Genomic DNA, 8,334 nt, shown 5'->3' with positions numbered 1-8,334 from the left:
CCCGCCGCGCCCCGCCCGCGCGCAAGCGCCGCCGCCGCCGCGGGGAGCGCGGTGCCCGCCCGTCCGGACCGCACGGGCGGTGTGAGCCTCCCTGGCTGGCCGCCCCCGCTCCCGCCACTCACGCCTGAACAGTCCGTACTTCTATGAGATGCACAAGTACCTAATTGGAGGCGGGGGAGAGCAAGAGCATGGAAGCAGGCTTTTCTCAGTGGTTCGGGAGCAGTAAGAAAAGGGGTAATGGGCACAAACTGATGGACAGGAAGTTCCACCTGAACATGAGGAAGAATTTCTTTGCTGTGCGGGCGACCAAGCACTGGCACAGATTGTTCAGAAAGGTTGTGGAGTTTCACTCACTGGAGGTACTTAAGAACCCTCTGGACACCATCCTGTGCAGTGCGCTCTAGGATGACCCTGCTCGAGCAGGGAGGTTGGACCAGATAACCCACTGCTGTCCCTTCCAACCTGACCGATTCTGTGATTCTGCAATATGTTCGTGGGGCGTTTCCTCCCAGTCCAACCTTTAGACACAGTTTGTTGTGGCAGGTAAGTACCTGAACCCAAAGAATGCTACTGCCCAGGGCACCAGGTACCACAGAAGCAAGTAAGAACATTCATAGTGATTCATTAGTCAAAGACTTTGTATGTCTCCTCACACGCACTCCCCACCACTTTCCCCTGAAAATCGTTGCAAAAGAAAAGTAATACCTCATACGCTTCACTAAACATTTTATGGTAAATTAACCTCCATGTGGCTAGCACCTGGTTTTGAACCATGCATTAGTATCACTGATGACTTCTAGAAGTGGGTAATTTAATCTCCCTGACACTTGTTAAACTGGAACAACAGGAATTTCTTTTCTCATTAAGTTCCTCAAATGAAGAAACTACTAAGAATCTGTGGCCAAATCTTTATATTGAGTTTACAAATCTGACATGGGAAAAGCAACCCTTTAATAAAAGGTTGGCAAACAGAAATCAAGTTCAAATCCCACTTACACCCATTATAAAGGCACAATCCCTACTGGAATGGTGCAAAGTTAATTTCCCAATAACATTGTGTATCCATGGAGTTACCCATTCTAATTCTTGTTCAGTAAAAAGCAGATTTCAGATCCTTTAAATTTACACTTTTATTCATCTTCCCTTTCAAAGTACAGGTACCTGGCTACAGCTTTTGCAACTCCTGTCCTACAAACATCATTCAATCTACTCACAAAGGCAAAAGTAAAGATAGCCACGACTTTTCTACTGTCTAGGAGGTAGCTGTGCATTTTGTGTGACAGTTTGCAACTCTTCCATACTCTTCCAACTCTGATTCGCCTGAAGGGTGGTTTGTAGTTACTGTTTGTTAGTCCTTTAACTTGGGTTACAATGTTAGAAAGGTGAATTCTGCTTATCATCCATGCAACAGTACACAGATGATCTGCACAGCATGCATACACATCCATACCTTATGGACACAGAACAAAGCTGCTTTACTGGCAAGTCAGCAGAAACCAATGCAAGTGAGGAGCAGCAAACTAATTTTGTTGAGGTATGACAGATGGGAGATCCTGGTCCTCCTACGTCCTATTTATGCATAACTGCTTATATACATTGTAAGTCCTCAACCCACCATATTAACAAAATGGACAGTCAGATGTCCATTTGTTCAGTTACTCACATGGTCTTTCTCCAGCAAATAGAACTTGCAAACCCATGGGCTATAATCACAAAACGTAAGTGTATCAGGAAGCACCTTCCTCCCTCTCTCTTACAAGTTCCTCCAGGTATCTAGCAAGAATGAAAAGAGCACATTATCAGAACGCAGAACTTTGCCGGTGCATTGGCAACAGGTAGGAACAGTGTCACTTCTTCCATAACACTGATCACATTGGGAAATGGGTAAGAGAATACATAAAGCAGAATTCAGTACAGCTACAAGTTGTCTGTGAATTCTATTAATGGAATAATTTTAAATGCATAACTCTGTCTAAAGCAAAGCAGAAGACATGGAAGTACTCAAGTATGACTCAGGCAAAGACAAAAATAGTATCGAGCAGGCTCTGGCAAGTAAAGGACAAATAAAGGGGTGAAGATAAAAATCTCTCAAATATTTTGAAGTCAGAGTCAGTTTATTTAAGTTAGTTATGAAAATAATGTTTTAAAACAGCTTTGTATGTGTCCTGGCACATGACAAAAATAAATCAGTTAAAAATATGAGAATTTTCTACTGAAAAGAGAGGACCCAGCAGTAGCTCCATTAATTTAAGGCTGGCAAAAAGTGTGATCTCATTTAAGAAAAAATGAATGATAGTAATGGGCCTAATTAAAATATGTATCAGTTACTGAAATCTATTAACTTTTTTCACTCAATGTAAACAAAAAATGCAGAACATAATTTAAGTGCTGCATTCATCTTGATTATTTCCCCCAAAAGACTGTTCTATGCAGAACTCCTATTTTTACTAGCTAAACATTTGTTTATGGAAGTTAAAGGTCATTGAACGATTGAACCTAGAATAGTTTTTTTTGGCAGGTAAACTGGTTTCAAGTTTAGGATTTATTTCTAAGGAGAACAACTTTACCTTTAGAAAACCTGACTCTGATGTACAAATGGAGTAGCAGGCCATTGCTGATCTTATTTACATAACAATTCTTATCAATTCAGACGCATTTTACTTATATGAGACAGCAGGGATATGCCCTAGCTTTATTTGTTTTCAAACACAATACTACGTGCAAATGTGAATTGTTTATCCATTGAATTTTTTATAAAAAGTTAATATAATGATTATTCTTTTGTTTTCACAAAAATTTTAACACTTCAAGTAGAATCTTTAACAAGCATACAAAACTATTCAAAACAATTTGCATTTAATTTAACCAGAACAAATAATAAATTTGAAAATAAGGTTATGGCTAATTATAGAGCCGTCAAGTAAAACCTTGATGGGGAGCCAGGCATGCATGTCTGAAAATTGCAGCAACAGTAATACTGCATTGTGGAGCAGAATGGGTTCTACCAAAATTAAGTCTCTAGGTTTGACCAAGTGACCCACGTAGCAGATGAGAGAAAGGCTGTGGACATTGTCTACCTGAACTTCAACAAAGCCTTTGATACTCTCTCTCCCACAGCTTCTTCCTGGAGAAATTGCTGCTCATGACTTAGACAGGTGCAGTTTGCTGGGTTAAAAACTGGATGGATGACTGGGCTGAGGGTGTTGGTGAATGGAGTTATCTGGCTGACAGTCAGTCACTACTGCAGTTTGCTGAGGCTCACTGCTGGGGCTGGTCCTGTTTAATGTCTTTATCAATTATTTGGAATACCACCCCAATTTGCAGACGATACTAAGTTGGGTGGGAGTGTTGATCTGCTGGAGGGCAGGAAGGCTCTGCAGAGGGATCTGGACAGGCTGGATCAATGAGCTGAGGCCAGTGGTATGAGGTTCAGTAAGGTCAGCTGCTGAGTCCTGCCCTTGGGTCACAATAACCCCATTCACTGCTACAGGCTTGGGGCAGAAAGACTGGAAAACTGTTCAGCTGAAAAAGACCTAGGGGTCTACAGCAGATCCTGACCTGGGACATTGAGGAGTGTGGAGTGTGTCCAAAGAAGGGCAATGGAGCTGATGAAGGGTCTGGAGCACAAGTCTTATGAGGAGTAGCTGAGGGAGCTGGAGGTGTTTAGCCTGGAGAAAAACAAAAAAAAGGATGTTCAGGAGTGACCTTATCCCTCTCTTAAAACTACCTTAGAGTGTAGCACACAAGGGTCAGCCTCTTCTCCCAGGCAACTAGCAACTGGAGAAGAACACATAGCCTCAAGATGGGCTAGGGCAGGTTCAGGTTGGACATGAGAAAGAATTTTGTCACTGAAAGAGTGGTTAAGCATTGAAACAAGCCAACCAGGCAGGTGGTGGTGCCACCATCCCAGGAAGTGTTCAGTAAACAACTAGACATGCAACCTGAGGCTATGGTTTAGTTGGCACGGTGGTGATTAGTCAAAGGTTGGACTTACAGGTCTTTTTCAACTTTAATAACTCTATGATTTGTAGGAAATTCAGTCTTAGGAATATATCTTTTAATGGGACAATCCATGGACTAAGAGAAGGTAACAAATATATACCAATCTACACACAGTGTGGAAAGGCAAGGACATCAAAAGTGTCATAAGCTAAAAAAAGAAGATTATAAGTTTACATAAATCATGTTCTGTTCATTTAGTATTGTTGGCAAGGCAATACAAGCAACAAATTGAGTCACAGATTACTAACATTTATGCAGAGACACAAGTTTTCAGACAAAGATAGGCTCCTCAGTCCTGCATTTTTACAGGCTACTAAAAAAAGTATTTACTATTAAGTAAGCTGTACAGCACGACTTCCAGGATCAGACTATACAATTAAAATAATCACAAAAAAATTAAAATATAATGGTTAGCCCCTCTGGAAGCAGGAAAGGGTTGTAAAGCATTAAAATAGACCGCCCAAGAAAGTAGTGGAGTCACCCCCTCTGGAAGTGTTCAAAAAAGTGTGTGGATATGTCACTTGAGGAGGTGATATAATGGTGAATATGGTGGTGGTGCTGAGTTGGTGGCTGGATTCAAAGGACTTTTCCAACCTTAAAATTTCTCTGATTCTATGATAAGAGGAAGAAAAATAAGAAAAAGCTCTTCAAAATAATTTAGTGGGTAGCAACATATAAGCATCTCTAGATTGTATCCTGTTCCCTGTAATTATCAACCAGATAATCATTTTTTCATATTAAAACTTAACCTCTACTATTTAAATCTGCCTTGCCTGTTGCTATACGCCTATTGCTGAACAGATCCAGTCACGTCCAGCTAACAACTCTTCATAACTCTTAAAAACAATCACTCCTTCGTTTGGAAGCCAACGCCTGCCTACATGCACATTGGAGAATTTGGTTTTGACTCTTTATCTCTAATGTATCTTATCAGAACACTTTTTTTGAGATGATCTTTTCTGCTCTCTTATGCATGTATTTCAGAGCATAAAAAAGCATTTTAGTTCAACTTCACATCTGTGATTTCATTCAGCTACTTTAGCCTTTGCAATACTACAAATGCAATAACACATCAATATTCTTCACAGAGAATTCAGAATGTATAGATTTGCTGGATATTTTCATCTAAGTTTCTGGGGATTGGGGTGGGAAGGAATGGGCATTTTTTCAGAGTATGAAGAGGACAAGTTTCTAAAGTGATGCACTGCTTCACAGGTTCATACCAAGTCAGCCACTTTTTTCCATATGCCTACTGACAATCACATTTAATTTATACATGCAGAATATTAACATAATTCCCCCTCTATGACCCAACCAAAACCAAGACTGCATCTCATCTGTTTCAGTCTATCAAGAACCTCCATACTCACCGTGTAAAAAAAATTAAATGTGTATCATTTTCAGCCTACCTGAAGGTCACCTTCTTTCTATTTATGAAGGTATTTGCATACTTTGAGATTTCTCACTTTCCCTTTTCTCCCTGCACCAATTACATCCATTAAGAAGCACATTTAAAGCAACAGCAAGTTCCTGAAAAATCAGCACTACTTTAAGCAAGGTAAAAGGTAAAGAATAATCTTCAGAAACAAGTATGAGATACCTCCTTCTTGGGGCAAGGCTATGAAGACATCCTGCAGCAGATGACCATCTCCACAATGGACTTACCTGTCACCTGAGGGACAGGACAGATCTCTGCTATTTAGAAAATTATAAACAATTGTAATTTTGTACAAACATGTCAATAAGAAGTTCTATACACTTCAAATTCTTTAGAGTAAACAAAACAGACTTATCTCTTAAATCTGATTTTCATTTCACACAGTACTTGAAAGACTGGAAATGCCTTTTTGCTTATGCCAGTCAAAATTTCTTTTACAGAATTTTTTTTTAAAGCCAAATAGTAGAGGACAAGTTTGCTCACTTCTTCTCTTAAGTATCCCTAAAAAATTCATAATGCTTTAGTATGAGTTTCTGCAGTGTAAAAATAGACACCCTGTATTACAAACTCATACAAAATACATCAGTACTTTCAAAATTAATGTAACATCATTTCACAGAGACAAAAATAGCAGTCAGTCAAATGGCTGCACCCTAAACTGTCACATGGTTAGCTGAAGTTTTCTTAAACAAAGCAGCCTATTTAAGTCAAGCATATGATGACATGTTCTAAATGTGTTACAGGAACAAAAGTACTCCATAATTAATACTGAAGCAAGTTTCTCATAATCCTTGATCTACTCCCACTTCACCAACACAGAAGCACAAAACATGCGTTGGACATAACCAGCAAGTATTATATGAAGGTTGTTTTTTCTTCTCTCTTGCTTAACATTGTGGACTGCTCTGTGGTGTAGAAAACTATGGAAACAAGGGATACTTTTGTAATAAACTCCAAGGCAGTTTAAATACTAGTGATTTTGGTAAACTATCCCCACAAAAAATAATAATTGTGCACATAATCCAAAAATATATAAAAACTGATTTTATTTCTCTGGATTTTCCCATGTGCATATCACATGTACCAGAAGTTAGATCAGCCCTTCACAGCATTTCGTCAAGGCACTTCATTGTATCATTTCAGGTTGAAGTGCTTTGATGTTCTCAAAGCAAAGCATCTCACCTTAGAGGTTATTGCAGTGAACATGTATTACATTTTTTAACTGCTATAGTCATTGCACACACACATAACCAACCTGCTGTTCATTTTTAATGCTTGGTATTTTTGTCAAGGGAACTGATAATTGCCTACATTTATTTAGGATGAATCCATTGCCATGATTACTTCACAAAAGTCAGCTTACAATTTCAACCATAAAGTCTGCACAGAACCACAAACAGGTATTTGCTGATGGAATACTCTCTGACAAACTCCAAACATTTTCAGAAAGTAATTTTTGTTAAATAATGTGGTTTTTTTAAAAAAGAGACTTTCACAGTGAAATTATTATTATATGGACTACAGCCTTTCTGTCCTGAAACTAAAGATACAATTCCTCTGAAAATCAACTACAGAAGAGAGTGGTGATCAAGGTATCACTGTCTTCTGTATTAAAGGCCGTTAGGTTTCATGTACAGATGTTTTAACCAACATCAGGTTCAATAATAACGATCTATTCTTCCTACCACAACACTGGGATCATTACAAGATGTCTGCTATATTGTTGTATATCACCCCAGGAATTCCATATAAGTACAGTGCAGCTGTGAGCCATCAGACACTTCAACAGCCATTAAACTAAAGATAACTTATTCTTTCAGATGAAGTAGGTTGCTGTCATTGGTTTAACAGGAACTCTCACTGAAATTTCTCTTCTTGCTTCCCACCAAGCACAAATGCTCTGTGCTTTGCATGTTGAATAGAAAGGACGGTGGATAAAGTTAGTGTTTTTATTTTAATCTCTAACTTTTTTCCCCAAGACCTTGGGCATAAAATCTACTGAAGATAGCCTCTACCAGGTCAGTAAAGCACATCAGCCACTGTCTTTTACGTTGGTGATCTTGGCCTGAAACTGCAAGCATTCAGTTATGCTAAAAAGGAGCTACGGCTCCCTAAGACATCATCTCACGTCACCTGGCTTCCCTCTCAACAGAGATAATCAGCACATCTCCGTAAACCCTGTACAGAACACAGAGTAAAGTACTCTCCAGCACATGACGTTCATTAAAACGGAGTGCGAAAGGAAGGGTAGAGAACGTCTGACAGAGGACAAAAAAACTTGCTTGGAGTCTGCTTTCAGTTCAGCCCCCGGCGCCCGCGCCGCACCTGCCCCGCGCCCCGGGCGGGCAGCGGCAGCACCGGCCTGCGGGCTCGGCTGGGAGCCAGGGGAGATTCAGAGACTCACAGAATGGGTCAGGCTACAAGACACGAGGTCATTTGGTCCAACCTGTCTGCTCAAGCAGAATGATCCAGGAGCACGTGGCACAGGCTTGTGTCTATACAGTTCTTGAGCATCTCCCGTGAGGGAGACTCCACAACCTCTCTGCGCCATCTGTCCCAGTGCTCCGTCACCTGCACGGTAAAGAAGTTTTTCCTCCTGGAAGTTCTTTGGGTGGAACTTCCTGTGCATCAGTTTGTGCCCATTGCCTTTTGTCCTACTGCTGGGCGCCACTGAGAAAAACCTGGCTCCGTCCTGTCGACACACGCCTTTTAGGTATTTACACAGCGTTCACAACGCACCTGGAGACAGATTCTGTTCCTGCTGTGCGGCAGCGCCCCGCCGCCCGCGGCTCCCCCACTGTCCCCCAGCCGCTGCTCAGCCCTGTCCCCACCCACGCACGGGAGCCTCATGGCGCCCGAGCCTGCACCGCGCTGGGCCGGGCCGGGCCGAGCCG

The sequence above is a fragment of the Pyrgilauda ruficollis genome, unplaced genomic scaffold (genome assembly GCF_017590135.1).
Source record: "Pyrgilauda ruficollis isolate IOZ18807 unplaced genomic scaffold, ASM1759013v1 scaffold53, whole genome shotgun sequence".
NCBI classification, from domain to species: domain Eukaryota; kingdom Metazoa; phylum Chordata; class Aves; order Passeriformes; family Passeridae; genus Pyrgilauda; species Pyrgilauda ruficollis.
The sequence above is the reverse complement of the archived record's forward strand: the minus strand, read 5'-3'. Positions refer to the sequence as shown.